This window comes from Canis aureus, chromosome 19 (genome assembly GCF_053574225.1).
Source record: "Canis aureus isolate CA01 chromosome 19, VMU_Caureus_v.1.0, whole genome shotgun sequence".
Classification (NCBI taxonomy): Eukaryota; Metazoa; Chordata; class Mammalia; order Carnivora; family Canidae; genus Canis; species Canis aureus.
Window position 1 is genome coordinate 16,166,319 of NC_135629.1, and position 27,855 is coordinate 16,194,173.

The 27,855-nt window shown below is 35.1% G+C and overlaps 1 protein-coding gene and 1 long non-coding RNA gene across 11 annotated transcripts in view; one reads left to right on the forward strand and one right to left on the reverse strand.

Moving 5' to 3' along the window:
• Window positions 1-27,855, reverse strand: part of CNTN4 (contactin 4) — a 927,650-nt gene that overhangs the window by 765,434 nt on the left and 134,361 nt on the right. For 2 of the 10 annotated variants that reach the window (XM_077858023.1, XM_077858027.1), the window contains exon 1: window positions 5,191-5,352. The exons of the other annotated variants lie outside the window; for them this stretch is intronic. The gene's annotated coding sequence lies outside the window, so the exon portion shown is untranslated. Of the gene's footprint in view, window positions 1-5,190; window positions 5,353-27,855 lie in introns of those variants that run through there. 10 annotated transcript variants of the gene reach the window in all.
• LOC144291188 (uncharacterized) lies at window positions 5,432-6,497 on the forward strand. Its single transcript, XR_013358517.1, has 2 exons — window positions 5,432-5,546; window positions 6,340-6,497. It is a non-coding gene; the product is annotated as an uncharacterized LOC144291188 (long non-coding RNA).

The window sequence follows — 27,855 nt, forward strand, 5'->3', positions numbered from 1 at the left end:
GACATTGTGGAACAGAAAAAGCTAAATAATAAAAACTCCATTTAAGTAAAATGAAAGGGTTGCATAGAGAAATTCTTAAATATCTGCAACAAAGTTTTTTAAAAGAATAATAATGGTCATTTTGAGAAGGCGAGATCATCTAGATTTTAGTAATCTTTATATACTTTTCTGTTTTACTTGAATACCTAACATGAGCTTCACTACTTTATATAATGAGGAAAAATAAACCTGTAGAGTAATTATCATTTTGGAAAATGTTAAGGCCAAATCAAGAAAGTAGTCATTAAAATTTATCATAGGATTATAATATTTTAATAACTTCATGATTATAAAATTCTTTTATAAATTTAGAATCATACTGAAATACTGTTTTACAAACTGCTAACCTATTTTTTTCTATTTGGCATCTTATGAACATGTCCCTATGTTTTCAAATATTCTTCAGCAATATGATTTTTTAAAACTTTTTGGTATTCGAGGTGCCTGAGTGGCTCACTCAGTTAAGTGGCCAACTCCTGATTTGGGCTCAGATCATGATCATGGTGTTGAGATCCAGCAGAGTCTGCGCTCAGCAGGTAGTCTACTTGAGATTCTCTCCCTCAGCCCCTCCCCCTGCTGTGTGTGCAAGCACATTCTCTCTCTCCCTCTCTCTCTCTCTCTCTAAAATAAATAAATATTTTAAAAGATTTTTTTTGTACTCAATGTATATTCCTTTGTTACTTAGATTTCTGATAAAGAAAGTAATTACAGGACCTGGTTCTGAACTACAAAAATTTGTTTACTAAAGAATAAAACTTCGACAGTGAATAAAGTCAGGTTCTCAAGTTAATCATAGTTGCCTCACAGTACACAGACTCAAATAAGCCATTTTCTGGAGGTGAGACCCCCACCAGGTGATTCTGCTGCAGAGAAAATAATGCCTATGCTCAGAAGTACGGATATAACCAGGATAATTTAGGAAGAAAAAGCCTAAATTCTGGAATCATACCATTCTATTTGGATGGTATATGGAATGTCTTAACATTCTTTCCTTAACAAGATAATCTAAGCATTTTCTTATTAAAATAATAATAGTGAATAATTACATAGCATATTACAAATTTTTCCTCATTGCATTTTAATAATTAACCTGTGATATAGATGCCATTATTTTTTTAAGTTTTAACCCTAGCATTTATCTTTCTTCACAAACACTCTAGAGCCACTAGAATTTATTTTGCATCAAGTATGAGTTAGATTTTTCTCACTTTTATATTCCAAAATGTTTTTCCTTCACTATTAATTATTTCTATAATAATTTTCAATACTACCTTTATAGTTCATGAAACATTAATATACATATGTATTTCTCAGTTTTCTATTTTATCTATTTGATGTAGGATATTGGTGCTATTATTATCTCTATTTAGCAAATTAAGAAATGGAAGTAAAGAAAGGTTATAGAAGTAGAGTAAGATAACACAGGGAGTCACTGCAGAAACACAAATGGAACTTAGCACTGCGGCTGCAGAATCCAGGTAAATGTCTTCAAAATCATGACCATGTCCACAAAACTGAAGGCACATTCAAGAACATGGCAAGATTTTTTTTTCTATCATCTGCACTCTTTTTGCTACAATTTAACACTAAAAGCAGATAGATCCCTAAGTTCCTAATAACTGCCCTAATTAACAGTCAGATTTCTAAAAAGAAAAACTGATATTCAACCTCAGAGAATTCTTTTAAGAGAAAACAGATATAGCCTATAAACCTATGAGTTGCTAATACCCACATATGTAATGATTGCTGATTTGCATACCAAACAATCATACTTCAGGAAGCTACTGGACTAAGAGAAATGAGTTAGAAGAAAAGGAACTGAGCAATGGTCTGTTGATTCCCAGGACTCTCCAAAGTAATGCAATTACCCTAAGTTGTTCTAAGATCCATTTTCTGTCACAGTATATTTCAGTCTTCCTCAAGCAAATCACACAGTTAATGCCAGAAAATGATCACAATGAACCATGTTCTTTCTCCTCCTTGTCACTGTCTAGAATATAGATACAGTGCACATTAAGAGACCTTTCCAGCAATTCTGCCCAGAGTCTTCTGTCAAATACCTTTGAAAATAAGGAAAGTTGGTGACCCTTATGGCGTAACAAGTACTCCTATCGCATCCCCACACATACAACCAAATGACTGTTCACATGGGGTGATCCTATATCTATATCTATATCTATAGATATAGATATAGATATGTATGTTGATTATATATATCACACATTCCTTTACTTCTCTCGGTCCCCCAAATGTCTAGGAACAACACCCCACACCACACACCTCCCACTTTCTACTGGCTATGGAGATCAGTAAGCAAACTAGGAGTCTTGAGGTCAAAGCTCTACTGTAACTTATCTTTTCACCTCAAAAACTATGACTTAGCTTCTCTGTTTTCTCACTATTTTTTAAATAAGGGAGTTGACTCTATAGTCCATCTAGTTTCTTTTCTACTCCAAAACTTAGAGCTTTAATATAATCTGTTAACATCACATATTTAACCAGTTTTAGAACCACACTGAGAAAGGTTTAATTATTCCAAAGTATCATTGTATCATGATCTCTCTTACCTCTAATTGATTTCTTAAGGAAATTCAAATGGGTGATAATCAGAATTCTGAAATGTCTACAGCCATCTAAATCATTCCTTTGGTGTTGTTCCCACAGGTGAACTGAAATGGTGCCATTTCCTGTTGATCATTTTTGGTGTGGTGAGCTAACCAGCACACAGCATCAAGTATGACTTCGGCTGAGATGGTGAACAAAGAAGCCATTGAGAGATGCTGAAATGCATACTGTGGAATAGCCAAACTGGAAATTCATCCAGGAGAACATATATTATTTCCAGAATATGAATGAATTAATCAGTAGGCTTGCCACCCACATGCCAGAAACATTCCTGATTAAATTTAATGTAGTGAATTTGTGCAATCACCACCATACTAACCATTAATTAAATAAAGGCCTGTGAGTGCTATTTCTTTCAATGTGCAGTTTATTTCTGCTCTTGTTTGAAGGGCACACCTTTGAAAACTTTGCTCATTTGAGGGACACATCCACATTCGGAATTCAGTCTGGGTTTATATCTATCCCAAGGCAGCCTGGCATTATTACTGGCAAGGCAACTAAAGCATCCACATTTACACAGAAGCCTATTTAGTTAATCTGTTACATCGGCACTAATATTTCCCTACTACCTCATGGATGTGGAGAAACCAGTTTATCACAGGATTATTAGCCACCTAATTTCCTCTCTGCATGTAAAAACTGGAGGGAAGCAACTTCTTATCACCCTAGAGATTAGAGTTTAAGGGTGAAATATACCAGAGACTCCTGTCGCACATAACCTACACATTTTAACTTTAGGCACATGTTATTTGCATTCACATAGCTGACAGAGCAGAAAACAGAGTTGCAAAATACAAAGAACTGAGATTTTTCAGGACTAGTTCTTTATTTTCTTCCCAGAAGATATATACATACAGATATAGATATAGACACAGTTATACTTTAACTAGAATCTAATTTATAAAACAAGTTCCCTTATAGACTCTGGCTGTAGTTTAAAAACAGTTCAGCCTGAATACACTAAGTTCTTATTATACAACAGGTACTGTGTAGAAGAATCAAATTCTTGATCTCAAGGTAATTTAAAATTTAGCAACAGTAACTGCGGTATAAGATTTCTGGACTAAAAATGTTTCCCCTGGTGATTTATCAAAGACTGTCTCATTCTAAGTACTCTGGAATCACGTTCATGTAAATACTGGATATTCAAAAGCATATTTCTAGACTTAAAACTGAGTGTTAAATCTCTAATATTTGAACCATAATAAATATGTAAGACTACTCTCACCAATCAAAACATAAGGAAGGGCAAGAAAGGGAACCCTCTGTTTCTCCATAAGAGAGGTATAGTAAACATTCTTTTAGACTTAGAGAAAATCCCTGATCTGTAGCATAGAATAATCATGTGAATGCACATTTGATTGTGCTTTAATAGCAAACACAGTACATTGAGCACATAATAAAATGTTTGGGCCAAAACACTGACTCCTATTTTTCTCAGAGCTCACATCCATTCCATGTTCAATTCCTGTGCACTATACTTTCAAACTACTGCTGCTATATACTCAAAATATTATCAGTTCTCATCACCTCCATTGCCACAACCCTCACCCAAGAGTCAACAGGTTCCAGACTTGATTACAATATAGAAATACCTAAGGACTGTTATTTGTAAAATGGAAAGCATTGTTTCCATACAACCCCAGGTGGCAGAATTAAAACAAAGTGGTGTTATTTTCAATGTTATGTAAGAAAATCTACTCATTTCCAATAATATAACTGATCACCTTAGGAAACAATGGGTGTTTTCACATACATGTTGAGAAATGTTTGAGAGGAGGATCAGAACGGTCAATTACAAGTGGGGAAAGTAGGGATTAGAAAAGTATGGATTAGATGGATTAGATGATACAGCTCCATCTAATCCTACAATTCTGTACTTTCAAATTGTCATATTCTCAAAAAGTTCCTGAGTCATAGATAAGACAAAATTGTCATGTATAATACACACGACATGTTTAAAATATTGTAGAACCATGAAACAATATCTTATTAGAAATTGGGATGCAATTCAAATATTCCTTTCATTCCAAATGAATCTCTCCTGCTTTGAATTGTATACATCATTTCAGGATTTTACAAACCAGCTGTGAAATTGCTGATTTGTCTCCAGTATGAATTTCTTTGTTAGGAAAGAAAATGGCCCTTTGAAATAGTCCTCTTCCTATGAGAAGAGGAGATATTTATGCTTCGTTTATAAACACACAGGTCAATTCAATGAAAACCTACTCATTTCTTAAGTAAAAGACAGTATAACCTCAGGAAATGGTTTTTTCAGTGTTTGTCACACTAAATTTCCACCCCTCTACCCTAGTAATGTCTGGCATAGGAAGCAGGAAAGGAGGTGAATGCTATCTTTTAGACACAGGCAAAGTTCACTCATCAGAAGCTCTTTACATTCCTGAAAGAGAAATTCCCCTGGTACCATCTTTGTTTCTATGAGACAAGACAGATCCATGCCAACAAATTCATTTAATTCTTAATTGGATTCCTCTTAAAATTCAGTAATAATAAGGTGGATCATACCACTGCAAGCTTGTATTTGAAGAGACACAGAAATAACTTTGGCAATTTCATCTTTGGTTTCATTATCAGAGGGCCCCACTCTTTTCATATCTACAATCCTCAAGCCAAGCAAACCACTTGACTGTGATGGCAGCTGTTGTTACTACCAATGACCTTTCCCCTGTGAGAATTCTTCAACAAGCCTTCTGAGAAGCCTCCAATATTGTGACATTTCTAGAACACTCAAAATAGCAATGCTGTTCTTTACCAATGAATCAGTTTGCACAGAAGGTATTATAAATTCTTCAACAACAGCGCTCACTAAATGAAACATTTAATTAATCTGATCCCAGGACATTAAGGCACCTGTCTCAGAAGTATGAGAGCCTCAATCACAGCTAACAGCCTTTATTTAAAAATCCTCCAAGGGGACCAAATTTCAATCCTATGGGGGTAGATGGGATTTTTTTAAGGAGAGTCAAAATACTGCCAGAGCAAAATAGGAAAAAAGCAGATGTAAAGACTAAAATTAGTAATGATGAGACTGTTTTTCTTATGTGTCTTGAAACATTAGTCTGAAAGTCATTTCCAAAGAGGAATCCAAAACCTAACTTGATAAATGGTTGTATCACAGTTGCCAGTGTAAGAAAAACTATACTAATCAGACTACAGTACTTAGCACATAGGATGTTCAATGATTAATGAAGGAAAAGGAAAGGCTTGGTACAACTGTTTTAAGTTAAAAAAATCAGCTTCATTTTTAGTCATATTCCACATTTAAGAAAAATATTCTCTCCATGTACATTTTCAATGAATACTTGTTGATTTGTTGAATATTTCTTGCCACTAAGACTGGCATTGCCAAACTATTTTTATTATACTAGTCCCTGTCCAAATGGAGTTCACAGTCTACTCAGAAATATTTTATTTTTAAATTAAAATTAATGTTATGAGAAAAATATTGCTAGTCTTATTTTCGTAGAAGACAGAAATTTTAGCTGGGCACATAACCACAAGAGTGGCTTCTTTAAAAAAAAAAAAAAAAAGAGTGGCTTCTTTGCAGCCACATGAAGCAATCTAAGTTCTGCTCCATAGGATTAATCAGAGCAGCACAGCAACTACTTTCATTAAGAGAAAATAATTGTTTCTTTTCTCCATTTTGCTGCTTAGAATGTACCTATGACATCAACGATCTACCTGCAAACACAAATATAAGGGCAATGTATGACAAAGCCTGGATTCCTAACATCTTGCAACCCCAAAGCAGTGTTGGATTAACTGCTATGACTTTTACTTGAAAGAGAAAAATCAACTCTTATCTCATTTAAGTCTCTGCTGTTATGGACTTTCTTTTTCTTATATCTAACTCCACCTAACTTACTATAAAACAGAAAAGTTATTTTAAACTCTAAAGTATCTGATGGGATAGTTATCAGGAAAATTTCTGGGAAAAAAAGTAGATTGGCAAAGTAAAATAACATGGAATTTCAAAAACATTTTACATCTTTGTATATCTCACATTTGGGAACCTCAAAAATCCTCTAGGCAGGAAAAGGATAGATGATAAATTCTCATTATATACAAAAGAATTTGGCACAGAGAGGTTATAGGACAAGTCCAAGTTTATAAAGCCTACTATTCTTTTCATTCAGTACCTAAACAGATTGCTTTCCTTACTCCAGCATGAGGATTTTTATCCTCTTATATAAAACTACAAAAAAGTTTAAGTAGGCTCTGGCCCTTTTCTGTTAGTCAGAAAAGTCTGCAATACATAATGAATCTGGAAAAACAAAATGCTTTTAGTTTCCTGAATTATATGATGCAGATAAAATTGGAAAGAAAAGGAAAATTATCCGGAAAAATTGGTCGAGTTGGTGATACAGAGCGGAAAATGGATGAAGCATTTTAGATCTCTCTACATTACTTCATGTAGCATAAGTTTTCAATAAATGGAAACTGTCGCACAGAAGAGGTTAGAAATATATTTGCAATTTTCACATTAAAAGTGAAGGGAAACATACAGGGAATAGGAAAAGGGAAAAACTGAATCTTGCTGAGGGAAAAAAATGCATTTTACCAGCTGGAGAAAGGCCTGGGTAATAAGTAGAGACAATGTGATTTGTGAGGCAAGTTGCAAAAGGCACTCTAAGATGGGAAAGGGAAAATAAAATGAAGACGACAGCATGTTTGGGACTTATTGGGCAAAAATAAAATCACTTTCAACATGCATCCCACACACAGATACTCAGGCTGATTTATTTGATCAGTTCTGACAATAATAAAAAGTAGTACAAATGGAAGATGTCCAGCCATTCTCAAGGTACACAGTTCTGTCTGAAAATTAAACAACTAACTTCTACATCTGAGCAATATGCCACTGAAAGGGAAAAGCAATGAGGCAAGTCTGTCTTACACTATTTGCTCTATTCCATATAATTTTTGAATGTCTGCAGTCTGGAATAGTTGGTGTTGATGCTCAAGTTTCTCTCCCAGATGGTAAATGTAGCAAGTTGCATTAAAATAAAACAGAAAATTTTTGACAGAGAAGATGCTCACATTCATCTCTTGGACAGCTTTCTCAAAGCCCCATCACCAAAGCCTATAGTATAAATGTGTCTTCTTACTAGAATGTTATTTATGAATATCAGCAGACATGATATTAACAGAATGAGCATAACATGTTCATGTCACTAAGATGAGGCTGCCTCAGAGGACTTTTTATTTTTACTCTGCAAGTAGTAGACAAACCAACACGTAGGCCTTTAAATTTAATTGGCATCTTCTAAAATCTCAACTCAACAAAAACCAGTATGACATAAATGTTCTAACTCTGAATACGTTTGAGTCACTACATAGCACCAAATACCACAAATAAGAATAATATGCAGTAAACTGTGTGAGGAAAAAATTAGGGATTTTTCTATCTCCAAATGTGCTATGTTCATTTATTTTGACAAATGCAATTTAGTTTTAATTATTCATCATATGGTAGTGAATATGCTGCAGAATATTTCATAAAGAAATGAAAACTTAAATCTATAATGGGAAGTCCTGTTAACAGGCAGCATTAAATATTTGCTTAGAATAATGCAAAAGCAAGAAATTTATAGCAAAAATCCAGATGAGTGAGGTTTCACAAAGCAGTAACAGTATGTGGCCAACTCTTGTCCTTAATGTCTATGCACTGTTTTCTCTTCTGCCTGCTTGCCTAATCCATTGCAGTGCATTTTTGTTGTTTTTAAGTTTCAATCTAATAAGATGTTGAATTTGGTTTTTTTTTTTTTTAAGATGTTGAATTTGAAGAGCGTTTTAAAATTTACAAAACATTTTAACATTCATTATCTTAATTTAATGTAGAGGTTTAAATTTGTCTTCTTCTGGGAGACAAAAAATTAGGCGAAGTCTAAAGACATTTTTGGTTGTCATAACTAGGAGAATGGTACTGGTAGAGGCCAGGGATCTGCTAAACCTACAAAGCACAGCCTCCTACAGCAAAGACCTTTTTTAGACCGAAATGTCAATATGCTGAAGTGCAGAAAACTTGATTTAATCACATAGCTACATTATGTAATAGAAAGTAAAAGAATGGCTATCTCCAGTTTTGGACAAGAAACTGAGGCTCAAATGCTCTGCCAATTATACAAAAGAAAACTATCTATAAGTATTACATTGCAGTGGAGGGGAAGGAAAGCAAAGATAGCAAGATTTTAATCTCAGTCTGCTATTCACGTACCAGCTACAGACTTTGGCCACAGCATTGAACATTTTTAACGATGAAACTAGTTTCTCAGAGCACCTGGGTGGCTCAGTGGTTGAGCACCTGCCTTTGGCTCAGGCTGTGATCCCAGGGTCCTGGGATCGAGTCCCACATCAGGCTCCCCACAAGGAGCCTGCTTCTCCCTCTGCCTGTGTGTCTGCCTTTCTCTATGTGTCTCTCATGAATAAATAAATAAAATCTTAAAAAAAAAATTAGATTCACCAGCTGGTTATACAAGTAAATAAGAACTTATATGAAAATCTCTTTATAAGAGATAAGGCACTGTCCAAATGTTCTATGTTATCATTAACTTTAGTGACAATGTTCACTGATCTCTCCCTTTTCTATTATCATATGGTTAGTGAACTCCAAATTTGTGTTCACAGATTAGCTAAATAAACGAGGCTGATGTCCAAAAGTTGACATATGGCCAAATCCTAAAAAGTTGTTGGGGAGAAAGGGAATATGTGCAGAAGAGTAGTTAAAAACATGGAGTCTGAAGTCAAAGAAAAGTCTGAAACTTAAACTAATCACTAAAATATCACTTAGTAGTACAAAATAGCTTTTAAAAAAAAAAGCTTTCAGTGAATTATTTACCTACATTTCCAAGTCCTTATTTATATAATATTACTTGTGTCTCATGAGATTGCAAGCACTAAATGAAATAATAAATGAAAGTGTCAAGGTATATAATACCTCTTATGATATTAATAATGATTGTCCCTGATATATATGTTATTAATAACCATACTTTATATATATGTGTATATTATACATATACATCTATATGTTTTAGGGTTTTTTTAGGATCCCTCATATCGAGCTATGTGTTAAGGACTGAAAAATAGTGGTTGATGAGAATGATGAGGTCTCTGCTCTCATAAATCTCACATTTCAATGGGGGAAATGAGCAAATCAATATATGAATAATATAAATAATCAAAAATAAAATTTTAAAAGGTCAGGAACTAAGACATGAGATGGTAAGGTATCTGTGAAGATAAAGATCAGAGTTTCCAGAAATGGTCTGAGAAATAAGCTATGCGAATGGAATTATTAAATACAGGGTTTGTGATCCAGGAATTTCAAAATTCATAGCATTGGTGGTAGGTTCACAAACCTAAGCAAATAAAGTGTACCTAGCAGGGGTAGATGATTAAATATGGAGGAAAGCATTTTCCAATTAATTTCTTTTTTTTTTTTTTTAAAGATTTTATTTATTTATTCATGATAGTCACAGAGAGAGAGAGGCAGAGACATAGGCAGAGGGAGAAGCAGGCTCCATGCACCGGGAGCCCGATGTGGGATTCGATCCCGGGTCTCCAGGATCGCGCCCTGGGCCAAAGGCAGGCGCCAAACCGCTGCGCCACCCAGGGATCCCTCCAATTAATTTCTTAAGCAGTATTTCATCCTAACATAATATATTTCATCCAGTAACTATCTGGGTCTATCTTACTTATTAGGAAGTAACTTTCTAAATGCTTATTGAGACAGGAAAAAAGAGACAATCCGTGATAATAGTCAATGAAATTTCTTAAGTCACAGTATCAGAAAATAACAAGACATTTATCAACTGCAATTGATACAACTGAAGATGTTAAATACAATTGAAAATGTTAAATCTTGGCACATTCTGATCAAACTAATTCCATTAAAGAAAAGATTATTAGTAGGAAGTTGTATTGTTTCAAGAAAATAAAGAAAAATTAGTGAGCAGAACTCTTCAGCAATGAATTTATCAAAAAGGATAGGTAAGAGAAATTCTAGAATTACAGCATAAATCACATAGCAAAATATTTGTTCTGCTTTGCTTTACTAAAATATTATATGATCCTTTTTAAATTTTTTATCTCATTTTTCATAAATAATATAGAATCAACCCCTATAAGAAATTTTTAGAGAAATAAGGCTATTTCTTTCTGAAATAAAGTTACTGTTCATTCCGATGTGTAGAAAAAAAGGCAGCAAGAATAGAAGTAGTTTAAGCACTTTTAAAAACACTGACCAAAGACCAATTTCTTTAATATGTCAGAACAATGATACAGTAAAAAATACACTGGAAATTTAGGATTATCTAGTTCTTTTGGTCAACTTCAACTAACAGAAAGCCAAACTAATAAGACTTGACTCTAGGAGTGGCCATTTAAATTGCTAAAAGTAGGGACGCCTGGGTGGCTCAGCGGTTGGGTGCCTGCCTTCAGCTCAGGTCATGATCCCGGGATCCCACATTGGGCTCCTGGCGAGGAGTCTGCTTCTCCCTCTGCCTAGGTCTCTGCCTCTATCTGTGTCTCTCATGAATAAATAAATAAATCTTTTTTAAAAAATAAAATAAAATAAAAATAAATTGCTAAAAGTAAGCATGCAAATACTAAATTTGGCAGTTTCCTTTGTGCTTTGCATGTTTTGTCTAATATTCCTTTGTGAATATAATAGTCTCTAAAGGAAAAGAAAAAGGGGCAACTGGGTGGCTCAGTCAGTTGAGCATCCAAGTCTCAATTTCAGCTCAGGTTCTGATTTCAAGGTGGTAAGCTCAAGCCCTAGGTCAGGCTCTGTTCTCAGTGGGGAGTCTGCTTGAGATCCTCCTCCTCTCTCCCTCTCTCTCATTCTCTCCATGCTTGCTGGCTCTATCTCTTTAAAATAAATAAATAAAATCTTTTTTTAAAAAAAAAGGACAAGAAATAAACTTAAAAATAAGCTTAGCTGGCATAAAAAGTTAAAGACTAAATGAAGATAAAACACCCACATGAAAACAAAGAAGTAATAAGTAGTTTTCAAGACAATCTTGGTTTTTGAAGTCTTTAGTCAACAGTGGTAGTGACTTCAAAAAGAACTAAATATTTTATAGTGCTCCGGATGACAAACCAATTGGAACACCAAACACTATAATCAAGCCAGTATATACTTAAAAAGGATTCGTCATTTAAATCATCTTACTCGGGATGCCTGGGCAGCTCAGTTCAGTGATTGAGCATCTGCCTTTGGCTCATGTGGTGATCCTGGGCTCCTGGGATGGAGTTCCGCATAGGGCTCCCCGCAGACAGTCTGCTTCTCCCTTTGCACAGGTCTCTGCCTCTCTCTCTCTCTCTCTCTTTGACTCTCATGAATAAATAAATAAAATATTTTTAAAAATAAAATAAAGGTAAAATAAACCACCTTAGTTAAGCATTTGACTTAAGTTTCCTAGTGGAAAATCATCAGCTATACTAAATCTACAGTTTAACCCAGAAAAAAGGAACATATTTTATTCTAAGAGATAAAGGGGTATAACTGAAGTGATGGCCTATGATTTGAAATTATTACAAGCATTATCATTTCACTTCTAATGAATGTCTTCTAATCTTTGCTTCCTTTTTCTTGTTTACATATAGGGAACATAATCAATGGGAATGCAAGATAATAAGAAAAAAGTAACTTTCATTTTTTAAATATACAAATTCTGGAAAATTTTGGAAACAGGTTTGAAAAATATCAAAATGAGTGATTACTGAAGCAATAACAAGATCCCAGAAGAGTATACGAAAAATGTAATAAAAGTGACTTAAAGATTTAAATGTTTTGCTAAAGATCCATTTGGAAATGAAGTCTATTTTATGTCCAATAGGACTCTCACATTAAGTTTTGATCAAGAACTTTACCAAGAAATTTTTATTATTCAATTAGGTTGGAGTGAAAAAAATTCAATCATTTCATTAGAGACCAATGGCTTTGATATCTATAATCTGTTCATTTATTAAGCTAATATGTAATGTGATAGCACCTATTATATGCAAACAGTATTCCAATTCCTACACACATGAATATAAAGTATGAACAGAAATCATCACAGGTTATACTGCCATACATATAGTGCTGATTGGAATTGGGTTAAGCCAAAATAAGGCAAATAAAATTAAGTCAATGAAACTGAATTTGTGGTACTCATTTTCCAAACAGTTGTTTTTATTATATACAACACATTGAATGAAAAAGAATGTATCAATTGGACAATTGCTCAAAATGGGAAAACTTTTTTCTTTTTAGTGTTTATGCTTTGTGGTAGATCTTCAATAAAACTATACCAACTTTATTTTTCAATGGAATCCACAGTGTATGATATACAGAAAAATATGGAACCTGTCTATATAAGATATTGTGAATCAAGAAAAATAATTAACTTTTAAAAGTAAACCCATATATTTTTTTTTTTTTGCCAGCATGTCACCCTAATTGAAGAGACTATGTAATATTTTATCACTAGGGTTGAAGCATTATTTCATTTCCTTGCTTTCCATGAATCCCAAACATAAAAATAGCAATGACCCTAGGAAAAAGTGAGGGAAGGGTAAATTCATTCTTTGTTTTCATTTTATTACCAAAGTCTTCTATGACTTGGATGACACAAAAACTTATTTTCTAAGAGACCATTAGTGATATAGCCTTGAAAGCCTTATTTCCCAACTTTCACCTGTAAACAATAGTGAAAATGTTCAGAATAAAATGGGAACACAAAAATTAGTAGAAGTGAGGAAAATGGATCTAAATACATATCTGGTACCCCTTAACTTTGCTGTTATTATTAACAAATACTTTGAGAATATAAGGTCGATGGATTTTATTAGCATTCCCGAAGCAAATATTTAATATCCTAGATGGCCATGCTCAACTTCCCAAATGTTAATTGATGCCATTACAAATTGCTTGTGGCACATTCAAGGTGTACCAGGAAATTAATGACAGCTTATAGGACAGAGAATACATTTTAATAACCAGTCAGGAGAAATGGCTTTTCATTAGCTTCTTTTCTATGGTAAGAAGTAAGACATTCCTATTAGGAATTTTGAAAATATTCATATAATGACACTGTATAAATAAGTGACAACACTTAGCATCATAAGCAGAACTTTTCTTCCTCGGGTTTATGCATAAAATATTCAAGTGCCTTTACTAATTATTCTTTTAAAGTAATCTTTTCCTCAATTAAGTAGAACTAGAGCAAAAGCAGTGAAAGTTTTTATTCTAAATTACTAGGCTTTATGCTGAACATTCAGTATCATGTTCTGGGTTTCCATGATCACTGTCTACTTTAGTCTTCATTCACAACTTGCTAAGACCTAAGAATTATATTCTAATTGATATTTTCTTAGTATGTTTTAAATATCATTATGCAGTGCAGAACAAATGAACATGCAAATAGAGAGATGCAATGCAAATTTCTTCACAAGCAAAAGTTTCCAAATAGTTTCATTTCCCACTATTATCATATGATCACTTTTCATTTTAGAGCCCTCAACCACCATAAGCTCAAGAAGTATATAATAATAAAATATATAAATATAATACAAACACATATATAATAAATAAGTATATGATAATGGGGGTGACTGGGTAACAGGCACTAAGGAGGACACTTGATGGGATGAGCACTGGGTATTTTACTATATGTTGGCAAACTGAATTTAAATTAAAAAAAAAAGCAGTATATGATAACGGTATGGTAAGAGCAAGAATTAATGACAATTAACAAGGATACTTCTCTGAAGAAGGCAGTATTCTGAAAGACCCCAAGATCCCTGCCCTTGGAATTCACACACAATATATTTTTTAATATTATTTATTATTTTTTTATTTAAATTCAATTTGCCAACATATAGTATAACACCCAGTGCTCATACCCATATAGTATAACATCCCATCAGGTGCCCTCCTCAGTGCCCATTACACATACCATCTAATAACCTCCTATTAATGAGGGTATAGCAATGAACAGAATGCATTTCAAACCCATGGTTGGACTATTTTATATGACTCAGGCAAGAAGATTTAGGCCTCAAATCCATCAGTTCTGAGTTATTCAAAAAAGAGATTCTCTTGGATGGTCTTGATCTAATCAGGCCAAAACTTAAAAGAAACTCTATAAAGGGAGAGGTTTGAAGTGACATAAAATATTCTGCTGACTATGAGCAAATAAGCCTCTGTGTTGTAAGGTACTTACGCTAGGCACCACAGAGCAAGGACCTGAGGGCAGAGTCTAGGTGATAGCTAGCAAGGCAAGGGTATAAGACCTCATTTCCACAACTGCAAGGAAATGAATCTTGCCAATAATCTCAGGAACTTTGGAAACAGGTACTTCCCTAAATGAGCCTCCAGATAAGAACACAGCCCACAAACACTTCAATCTTAGCATTATGTAACCCTGAGTGAATAACACAACTAAAACATACCAACGCTTTGCCCATGGAATTTTTTGAGATAACAAACGTGAGTTATTTTAAATTTCTATACCCTGGTAATTTGTTCCACAGCAACAAAAATGCAACATAGGTGTACTATCATATACTGAATATTTTCTAATGCTTTGCTAGGTATTGTGCTAAGTTTTATGCTTATTGTTCCATTTAATCCTCAAATTCATAAGACAAAAGCTGTTAACCCCATTTCATATATAATGAAGCAATATTTACAGGGTTAATAACTTGCTTACAGTCACATGGCTACAGTAAAATTTTAATATGAACTTGTTTAACTGCAGAGCCTATGTTCTGAAACACTATTCTACTTTCCCTGCAAGAAAGTATATGATCATAAACCTGGGGGTGTGAATCCCATTTTGCTATGTGTCAGCTACATTCTTTTTTTTTTTTTTTTAAGACTTTATTTATTCATGAGAGACACAGAGGGGGGAGGCAGAGACCCAGGCAGAGGGAGAAGTAGGCTCCACGCGGGGAGACCGACATGGGAATCCATCCCGGGTCTCCAGGAACACGCCTTGGGCTGATGGTGGTGCTAAACTGCTGGGCCACTGGGGCTGCCCCTCAGCTACATTCTTTAAAAGGAAACAGTGCCTCTCCCTTCTTATCCCTGGTCTTTTTTTTTTTTTAAGATTTTATTCATTTACTTGAGAGAAAGAGATGAGAGGAGGGGCAGAGGGAGAAACAGACTCCCTGTTGACCAGGGAGCCCTACATGGGGCTTGATCCCAGGACCTCGGGATCATGACCTGAGCCGAAGGCAGATGCCCATCAGACTATGCCATCTAAGGCACCCTCATCCCTGGTCTTAAGCTCTTTCAAATCTAAGATTGTCTCGTGAAATTAAATACTTTTATTTTTTAATTGATGATACAGAAATGAATATAATTTTATATAAAAAAGTTAAATTACAAGAGCCAGTTATATCTTATTTTCTCAGGGGAGCCTTCTATGAAACCCAAAACTTGGGTTGAAAACAACATTTTGGGGCAATGAGCAAATCTCTGGAAAGGGATTAGGAGACACTAAGAGAGGACTTATTTTAAAATCCATTTCTGGCACACAGCCCAGCTTACACAGGAATTGAAAATTATTCAAAATCCCTCTCCAGGGATCTTGCAAAGAATAAAATATCTAAAAGCGGGGCTCTATAAGAACTTATTATGTAGGGGGTAAGGTATAAATGTATTCCTGGGTTCTTCTAAAGAAAATGTCCATGGCAAGAGGTACAACAGTACTATGAGCAGAAACCAAAACCACAGTGTGGGGAGACAAACTACTCCCCACCTACTTTTCAGGGTCTCAAATTTCCATTTCATTTCTTTTCAACTCATTGGATTTCATTTGCATGTTCTTCCAGAATCTCTTCATTCTCCCTCCATTCAATCCTTTGCCCAATCTATGTGGTTTCTACTGCTTTTCTCACTCAGGGTTCTTATTAACCTGAATAAGGTCTGAACTTGCCCCCTATGAATGAGCCAGATCCTCTTGCCTAAGCCCTACCAGTTCTACAACAGAAGATAAATAAGCCTATTTTCACCTGTCTATCCACTGTCTTCCATAAGCACTAACTTAGCTGGGAAACAAAATATCTGTAGTCATGTAATGATATATAATTGGTGCCTTATCTCATTTCAGAGGTCTTAGCATGATACCTGATATGACTGTACCAAAACCTTTATGTGAAGTGCTCTCTGGATGTGATACCACATGCTTGCCTTCAATGATTCAACTTTTTATTTTTCATAGCATTCCTTCTCCCCTCCACTAAACAGGCCATCAATCCCTCTAAGTAGTAATACTGACAGCAGCAATCTTGTTTATTTAAGGGGCTCTAAAATTTTTAAGGTAGTTTAATCAACACAGCAGACAATTTTGCTTTCAGCAGCTAGCTAGCAGCTTCAGTTTCATTAGAAAACTCCCTGTGTATTTGGAGGATTCAAGGGAATACCTTCAACATTCAGCTCTTTACATTCATAACCTGATTTCTCCATTATAACAAATCCTCCTCCTAAAGTTCAGTTGAATTTCACCACATCTAGGCAACACAAATAGGTTACAATACGCTACTTTATGTTGTCAGAAGGATATCTTGGCCATTTTAACAGGCTTTTCCCTTTACAAATCCACCAAGTGGCTATTTTCAGGGTTAACCTAGGAGAGTGCTCAAGCTCATCATCCAAACTTCCAGATATGATGAATGACTGAGACAAAAAACACATTTGTTAAGGAAGCAGCCCATATAAAGCTTGTAAAGCTTTGATTGATCATGTTTGCCCAGTGATACAAATGTTATCAGCCTTTAAAAAATACTGGGGTGGGGGATTATGTTTTCTTTTCTTTTCCTTTCTGAAAATAGCTTTTTTAGACCAGTGTGTGCTTGGGCTTAAACAACGGAATGGTATGGAATAGTGTTTAACCAGTGATTTTGTAGAAACAAAATTGATTCCTTTTCTCTAGTATGTGATGGGATACAAAATGTTCCACCTGAGCAAGCCCTGAATCCTGTCTCCTTTTTTAGGGCTGATTTTGTTGTATTATTTGTATATATACAAACAAAAGCATTTTGAGTTAATAAACCAAAAAGCTTAATTTTGACTCTGGAGCCAGACATTAATTAGCTTTTAAAAATATTTTGAACACTTTATTTAGCCCTCTATGTATAAAATAAAGATTAATTCATTCAGCTAATCATTCAATAATTATTAATTGCACACTTATTGTGGGACAGGAACTTTTTTTAAAGAAGATTTTATTTGAGAGACGGTGTGTGCAAGTGAGCACAAGCAAGGGTAGAGGCAGAGGGAGAAGAGAAGCAGGCTCCTTGCTCGGGATGGGGCTCGATCCCAGGACCCCAGGGATCACAACATGATCCGAAGGCAAACTGTTAACCAACTAAACTACCCAGGTACCCCAGGACAGGAACTTCTATAGATTTTCAGTTTATAGCACTAAGTAAGCCTCCTCCTGCTTTCATGTAGGACAATATATGAAATGGGGAGAGAGACAATAGGAAATACATATATAACACATCAGGAAAAGTGCCATGTGGCAACGAGAAAAAGCAGAGGAGATATGTACAGTCACTCTTCAAGAGATGATGATCAAGTAAGACCTTTCTTAGGAGACATGTGAGTAGAGGTCCAAAGCAGTATGGTACTCAGCCAAGGAGATATCTGGGGTAAGAGTAACCCAAATGAGAGAACCAATAAATAAGCCTTGAGGGGCTTGAAGAGGACACTGCATATCAATATATGTAAGTATTCTTGGAAGACTTTAGTGAGCCACTATTATTATATTTTCTAAATACCACATTTTCTACCACTTCTCTGCCTAGATATAGGTTGTTATTAGTCCCCTAAAACACAATTCACCATGAGATGACACTGTGAAGCCCAGAATAACTGCTGTCACTCAAGTAATATGTATAGAACAACTTAAAAACATTTGCCCCATAGCTCAGTTTTAAAGCTATTTTATGATGGAGAATACAGTCCTTAGCAGTTTCTGTTTTAATCAAAGAAGATACCTAATATGACAAGAAATCCCCAATCCAGACTACAACTTCAGCAAAGTAGAAAAATAGCAATTTTCCCTGCAAAACTGATTTCAAAACTATCATCATCCATCATCATCATCATCATCAATCACACGAGGCAGCTGCTTTGGCAGCATTATTTTAAGTCCATATTTAACTAGATGACAGCTTAACCTTCTTAGGGGAGCAGAGTAATCTCTCCTTACAAACCTCAACCAAGTACAGGAAAGCAGACTTGCCCTAACGTAGAAATTGGCTTTCATCTGATTTCATAACACGCAATAGCATTTGATGATTTAATAGGTACTTGGATCTTTCTTTTGAACATTCAACACTCTATCAAGGCTGGTGAAGACTGTGTAACTCAAGGATTATTGAAGTTACTATATCAGCAAGAATTTAGCAACAAAACTGAATGTGTAGAGGGCCAGGTAGAAAGGCATCCATGCAAATCTACCTCATAAAGAGACCTGTGACTAAATACATAAAACACAATGTACTTGTGTGTCACATTCGATAAGTACATTTCTTTTCACACTGTGAGCTGTACTTAACTGAGATCCTCCACTCTTCCATGTGCTGTACACACCCAAGCCCCAAGCTGTATCTTCCCATTCGTACCTGCACTACTTACTTTGCCTGTCGTGACCATCATCGTCATCATCTATATATATTCATATTCTAACCATAAACACTAAGCAAATTCAATGCCAACCCCTTCCAAAAAACATTTCCTAGATTTCCAGAAAGAAGTAATTTTTGCCATCTCTGAATTCCCCATCAAATTCATCTATACCTCCTTTTGGGAACTCATCTTATATTCTATCTTGAATTAGAATTATTTGCATCCATCATCCCCTTTCTCCTCTCAATGGAAAAACATGGCAATTATAATAACTTATTTTTATTTACTAAAATAGTATTTACAGGTTACAAAGACATGTGTTAATTAACAAACACTGTATATACTAATTATGTTGTAAATTGAAACCAATATCCTCAGTTAAAAATGTGCCTTCCATCATTCCTAGCATAGCTAAGGGCCAAAACCAAAATAACCATTTGGCAGCTACTTAAAGCAAATGTCAAGAATAGCAGTTTTAACATTCAAAAAAATGTATGAATACAATGGCCAAGAAAAGTCCCATTGAAGGTTTCCTTTGGGGATGCCTGGGTGGCTCTGCAGTTGAAAACCTGCCTTCGGCCCAGGGTGTGATCCTACAGTCCCAGGATTGAGTCCCACATCAGGCTGCCTGCATAGAGCCTGCTCCTCCCTCTGCTTCTCTCTCTCTCTCTGTCTCTCAAGAATAAATAAATAAAATATTTAAAAAATAAAAGTTTCCTTTGAGGATAAGGGGTATTATAAAATCCTTTCATTATTATTCCCACAAGAGCCAGTACATTGTCTTGATGACAATTTTTTGAATAAATAAGTAAATGATTGCATGATTGTGTGCACTTTACTAGATCTCAGCCACAGAATGTCAAAAATTCAGGGGAGAAAAGATGGTTGCAAAATGAGAATGTCCAAGCAGAGTACAAATTAAATTACAGGTTAAATGGAAAGAAAATAGATCAAAGCAGTTGTTAAACAGAATCCTAACAGAGTTGGAGGTTAAGACTCTTGTCTGTATCTGAGGAAAATCAGAACGAGTAATATTCTGAAAAATTAACATCTAATAAGGTGCTCATATAAGAGCAAATGCATATGTGTATGTGTGAGAGAGCATGCCCACGTGCAAGAACGCATCCGTATTTGCACAAACACGCGTGCACCTGTCTATCTGATGCTGGTAAAGTTGGAGGAAGGGGTGGTAGGAAAAGGATAATTCTCAAAAAGCAACTCTACTTATTTCTGGAATGTAAATATTGATTCAGAAAAAAATATGCAAACGTCAGCATAGCTAGACAATTTATGATTAATGATAGGATACCTAGTTAAAAGTAGCTGAAAGGTGTATCATTTTTCATGACATAGAACCAATGAGATTCAAATAATAAAATATTAGGTTGAGTTTAGAATTTTTCACTATACAGTCATTTCTCTAAGAGAAAAATATATGCATCCATTTTTATTGTTTTAAGCTAAAATGGTAACATTTTTAAATATATATGGTACATTTCTAAAACTCAACATTCCTATTTTCTTTAGCCTTCTTCAAAGTCTGTAACTCTGAAGAATAGTTACAAGAATCTCCATGCAGTAAGAGCTTTTGGGAAATTAATTATAGCAGGAGAATCATGCTCAATGTACATACTGTCATTCCTTTTTTCTGGAAATATTAGAACCATCACCTGGGAAGCTATCAACTGTGATATTCCCCAACCTGCCTGTCTTACTCATCTTCAGATAGCCAGAATGTACCTGGCACAAAGTAGCTACTCAGAAAGTTAAGCTGTGATGAATACTGCATCAATGTGTCTATCATGCTCAAGGCTAAATTTCTGAAAATGGCATCTTAAGACCACAAATAAATTAGGGATTCTCCCAGTCCCATTTCCTTTCTCATAAATGATTATGGTTTTATTTTCTGTTAAGTCAGGAACACACAAAGTATATTCTGTGGATTATGGTTATCAAAGGGAAAGAGGGGAGTGGTTTTATCCTTAGAGAATGTGAACACTTCTATCTGCAACAACAGATTTTTTAAAAGATTTATTTATTTTAGAGACAGAGAGAGTGTAAGCACACGTGCCCAAGCGGGGAGGAGGGGCAGAGGGAGAGAATCTCAAGCAGACTCCCTGCTCAGTGTGGAGCCCAGTGCAGGGCTTGATCCCATGATCCTGTGATCCATGACCTGAGCTGAAACCAAGAGTCAGACAACGCTGAGCCATCCAGGCACCCCTGCAATAATAGATGTTTAGCTACTGGACTTCTCCTTGTATTTAACATGGAAACATACATTTTGCATATTATAGAAGATATATATATATCTATATTATATATATATATATTATTTCTCAATTTGACTTCAGAATGTTTTTAATTAAATATTGTAATGAGCTGTTCAAATTTTTTCATAGTTAAACATTAAATATCCTGAATTATAATGCTTTTACCTTTGTTTCCAGTATCTTCCTGTGAGAAACCAGTATATATTCATCTTTTTTGACTGTAAAGTCTTTTGAAATGTAGACCATAAAAAATGTTTATAACAATGATTATTTATCAGATAAGAGTTTGAACAGTGTAAAAGCTTCTACATGTAAAACCCTAAATAAAGGTTTTAAGAACAATGCATCTAGAAATCTCAGAACCTTTATTTTGCCCTTATTTTCAAGAAAAGCATTATCTTTTACTTGTCCACAGTGAACTATATTATGTGTCTCTTCCATCCCATTTTGTTCATTTATTCATTCAGTTAACAAGCATTCAACCCTCATTATCCCCCATGCATGGGCCTGGAAATTGATCATATAAAGATGAATGCAAAGGTTCTTGTTGTAATAGAGCCCTTGTCTCATTTTAGAAAGAAAAATATAAAAACAATAAGAGCCCACACAGTAGTTGGTGACATAAGAAAGAGATGCATGCAGTTACCAAGTAAGAACAACACTGCCTTGGGTTGCAGAGGACACTTCCAAGGGGGAGGCCTTCAAAAAGGTAGGCTCTAACAAAAATAGGTATTAAAAAATGAATCTGTCAGGTTTAGGAGGACAACAGATAGAGGTAACATATCCAAAGAAGGAGAGCATTTACTGAGATATAGCAGTAAAGAAATACAAAATCTTAGAGGATTGAGAGGTAGATAATGGCCAGTGTGCTCAGGATCCTGCATGGCAAACTAAGAAATCTAGCTGAAATATTTTAAGAGAAAAGGTTACAGATTGCAGCCTTAAAAATGTCCATCTTAAAAAAAATGTCCATCTTTTGTTTCCAAATTACTACTATATTTGAGAATGCCCAGGTGGGCAGACTCAGACTGAATTGTTGATATGGTTAATATTTTTAAGGAAACTTCACCAATTCCTCTGCTGTTGTCCCCTGTAAGTTTATGATGACCTGACAAAGCAGCAAGTGATTTTGTGATGCTCTGTATAATTGCTTTCCCAATGCTTACTACAGAAGAAAGAATGACATATCCAGGCTTTCCTCTTTACCCACACCTTATAACCATACTATAGAACAAGAGGTTCAAGGATGATTTTTTTTCTTTACCAGTTTAAATAATGCATGCTCTGGTGCAAAGGTATGTATTTTGAACCTATAATCTGGCTTGAAGTTATTGACAAATTGCTGTTACAAAGAATCTCTGCTCTACGTTCAACTTTTTTTCAGCAACCCTTCCCAGTTAACCCTTCCTGTCCTGAATCTTTCCACCAACCTCAGGTATTAGGCAAATGCTTTAAGGATTTCCTTTTTATTATTTTCTCCTATTTTTGGCCTGGGTTCTACCTTTCTGTTCAAACACCAACTTCCTAAAAGCAAAGAGAGGAAACCTGATCCTAAAGAGAGAAAAGTCTGTATGTCATGTATCTTTTTGCCTTTGGAACCTAGCATAATGCTCAATGTGTGTTCATCAGTAGATGAGTATTAGATGGATGGATACATGGAGTGAATGACTGGGCAGAAATGAGGGAGAAAGAAAGGGCAAGGCATAAAGAAAAATGACACCAGAGAAGGAATAGAGAAGAAAGAAAAGGGAAAAAGAGAAGAAAGTAAAATTGGAATGGAAAGTGGAGCAGAAAGAACACTGTTATATCAATGATTTTATCTGCATTAGTACAATGAATTGCAAATAACAAATCATTACTTAATATAGTTTATATAAAAGGGTAATAGATTGGGTCCTATAGCTCTTTATTACCTAGGGTAGAGCGCAAGAGTGAAGGAAAAGTTGCAGGAAGCAGCACCTGAGGTCACAGAAGTGAAGACAACTGTTTCAAGACTCTTTCTTTCACCGCTTCTGGTTCAATCTTCTCTGGGTATCTTGGCTTAGCCTAACTGTCTGGACATCAGTTATCTTCCTCTATAGAGAAGATATATATCACTCAGTGACATATATCATATAGGGACTCACTCTCAACGTCCCTACTCTTGATGATACTTTTAGGGGATAGGTCTACTCCTTCTTGAATTCCTTTGTCCAGGGGATGAGAGAACTGTGAAATGGTTGCAACTTGGGACCCTAGTCCATGAATTTTGATCAAAATAGCAACATATATTTTAAAAGGCATACAGTTTTAAATTATGACATTACTTTCTGGATTACAGAAATTATTTTATTTTTAAATTATGTGAAAAGATCACAGACATTAAATATTAACATTTAATAAAAGAACAGTTAGATTGCATCATCAAGCTTAAAATAGTATAAGCTGATAACAAACTTAGCCAAATCTGAATGTCTAACTTCTGCCCCACCAACTTCATGGCATGACATGAAGATCAAAAAAGATAAAGTGTGTGCATGCATAGAGTAAGGTCTATGAAACTACAGCTGCCATTATAGCTGTCATTTTTGCTGTTGTTAATATTAAATAGATGCTAAGAAGCAAAACAGGAAGGGTCAAAGAAAACATCTCTGCCTTATAATTCCTAGAAAAGATTTCTTCCTGATTCTTGATAAAATAATTAATCATTTAATTCTTTACATAACTCATCTTTCAGTACTAACATACTTTTTCAAGGTCTCTAGTGCAATACCTCACACCATGCATGCAGATGCATTCTCACTTTTCTAATATTTCTCAACACTAAGGAACTATGTTCAAAGTTAAATAAATGATGGTGTGAGATGATTTATCCAGTGGGGCAGAAAGAAAAAAAAAAAAAGAAGGTAAGTGAGATGAACATTAAGAGCATGTGTTGGTCACAAGAGACCATGCTTCAGATGAACTACAATGGAAGGACAAGTGGACAGCAATGACCTTGAGCCCAGAATTCTGACTGCAGGACATCGGATAGCCTTGTGAAAGAGGCAAAAGTTAAACTAGGCACTGCAAGTTTAGTACAAACTTTGATAAGTAAGGACTGGAAGAAAAGAGTATCCCTGACAAAGGTCACTGAATAAAAGGCAGGCAGGTAGGATCAAATACTGGGCATAATGGCAAGTGAGAAGTAGCAGGAGAATCAGAAACATAATGGCTAGAAAAACTGAAAAGTAATCATGGAAACATTCTCAATGTCAGCATTATAACTATCTTCCTAATCTCTGCCATACTTAGCAATAAAATAGGTAATAGAAATGGAATTGTTTAGTGTAGATTAATTACGGTATTTACAACTTTTCTAATTAGTATTACACTAGCCTCTGAAAATAAGTATATCTATGATCTCTATTTACGTGTTCATATAATTTCAACACACAAATATTCATTAATTGTTAATTTTTAAATATTTCCCTTAAAATTTGCTTATGCTGACTTGTATTCTTTTGAAGGGAAATAACACATTTACTTATTGCCTTTGTCAAGGCCATGCTGAAAACCACCCTTTACCATACAAAGATATTTTTACTAATGGAATTTAATCAAACATGCACTTCATTCATCATTAAAACTTACTCCAAATATTCAACAGCTATGTAGCAATCGCAATGAAAACAATAAAGTTGATTTCAAACTGTAATGCCTGTGATTTGTCTCATAAAATACAGGGGGAAAAAATCCCTGTAAAAGAAATAATATATGCAAAGAACATTTTATTCCCATTTGATTTACAAATGTTTAAAATATAGTTTGTTTGTTTTTTTAAAGATTTTATTTATTTATTCATGAGAAAGAGAGAGAGAGAGAGAGAGAGAGAGAAAGAGAGGCAGAGACACAGGCAGGCTCCATGCAGGGAGCCTGACGTGGGACTCAATCCCCAATCTCCAGGATCATACCCTGGGCTGCAGGCAGCACTAAACTAAACCATTGAGCCACCAGGGCTGCCCTAAAGTATAGTTTTTAATATCTGGCACTCATGATGATAATTACATTTTAAAAAATGAAGTCAGTGTCCTAATAAGCTTGCTGCTTGTTATCATTTTTACAGATGAGATACATATTTTTTCGAAACAATGAATAACTAATCTTGCATATGTAGGTTGATCCATATAAAATGGACACCTCCTTACCATTTTTCACCTACAAAGGTGATGATTTTTTAGATTTCACCTATCAGATCAAAATCATACAATCACAGAATTTCCAAGTGAGAAAAATGGTCCAAGATATCTACCAGAGTCTCTAGCCTGGTTCATAAAAATCCCCTCTGGCGCAGCCCGGGTGGCTTAGCTGTTTAGCGCCACCTTCAGCCCAGGGTGTGATCCTGGAGACCTGGGGTGGAGTCCCACATTGGGCTCCTTACATGGAGCTTGCTTCTCCCTCTGCCTGTGTCTCTGCCTCTCTCTCTCTCTCTCTCTCTCTCTCTCTCTCTCTCTCTCTCAAATAAATAAATAAAATCTTTAGAAAAAAATCCCCTCTGGTATAAAACAGAGGTCATTTCTTATCTGCACTTGAAATGCTTGTAATAAAAAGCTTAAAGAGCTTAAAATAATATATGAATGGGAAATACAAGGGAGTATTCAATGCAGAATAAGCCTAACACTCAAATGGATCTCTCCCCATATTTATCTATTTCAAATATTTTTTAAATAAAAAAAGAAATACCTATCTCAAGCAATTATTTAACCTCACAATATAAAGAGTATCTGAACATTATTTAGAGTTTTTCAAAAGACCAAATTAAAAGATATGAGGCCTTACTATCTAGACTAAAAATATAATGCATTTATTTCTCTAATTTCAAACCAAAGGAACTAAAATTAGCATTCCTGGATAACACTCTTTCATCTAAGGAGCTTGGAAGTATCAAGTGAATTATTCAAATCTAGAAAAGGAAGCCACTAAGAAAATAGATATTTTAATGTTCTTCAGCCAGCAACCTGTCCAGGAAGAGAGAAATCAGATAAAAGATAACCTTGAGCTAACAAGGTTATAAGGGATTCTTTCAAAATGAGTCAAAATGAGGGCAGCCTGGGTGGCTCAGCGGTTTAGCGCAGCCTTCAGTCCAGGGCGTGATCCTGGAGACTCGAGATTGAGTCCCACGTTGGGCTCCCTGCATGGAGTCTGCTTCTCCCTCTGCCTGTGTTTCTGCCTCTCTCTCTCTCTCTCTCTCTCTCTCTCTGTGTGTGTGTGTGTGTGTGTGTGTGTCTGTGTGTGTCTGTGTGTGTCTCTATGATTAAATAAATAAAATCTTAAAAAAAAAAAAAATGAGTCAATCCTGAATCTCCATGTCAGGTAGGACAAAAGGATACAGAGGGGAAGCCTGCCTTCTTAGATCCACCCCACCCCAAAATTTAAGCAAACAATAACATTACTGATTAGCCAAAGAATCAATGGTACCTTTCAAATGTGCTACCCCAATAAGTAAATTTATCTTAAACTGTAAAATGTTAGTTAATAACATAACAATACTAAATTATTCACCTCTAAACTTTAGCTTTTTCAAATATGAAATGAAAAGTATTTTAGGGAAGGAGTAACTAAAGAAATCATTGATGATTTTGCCCACTAACCATACAAAGAAAGTGACCGTAGGGAAACTGAATTGCTTAAGATCCCACAGCTCTTGAGAGCAAGATTAGTCTTAAAACATTTGACTTGAGAATCCCTGGTTCCAAGCTGTGATGGCCCAAAACTGTAGACTAGCATCCACTTTATTGTAATTTGGTCATCTTTAGATGAGTCATCTTTAAATGACTATGAGATTGGGTGGTACATGTGTCTGTACATATATCTGTGTGTACGTTAGATTGTCATTAATGCAGTTAAGACTCAATTTTATACTAATTAATAATCATTCTTTAGTGGTCAGTAATTCTTTTTAAGTCTAAAGATCTTCTGCATAAATTCTATAATGCCTCAGTACTATATGCAATGGAGTAAGCAAATGTAAATCACAGTATTATCACAAAATTATCAAAATATAAATTACTAAAACAAGCAAATTGATAATTCTCGAGTATATGATGTATGTATTAAATAAGAAAGCTAACAGAAAACTGTATTAAGTATAAAGGAGTTAGACTGAGAAACAGATGCTCATTGAGAATTTTTCTACTGAAAGCAGAGGCAACTCATCACTAGAAATAAGAACATAGGAAATAATGTTTACAGGGGTACACTGAGTTCAAAATGCACATGTTGGTAATATTAGAATTTAACATAACAAAATAT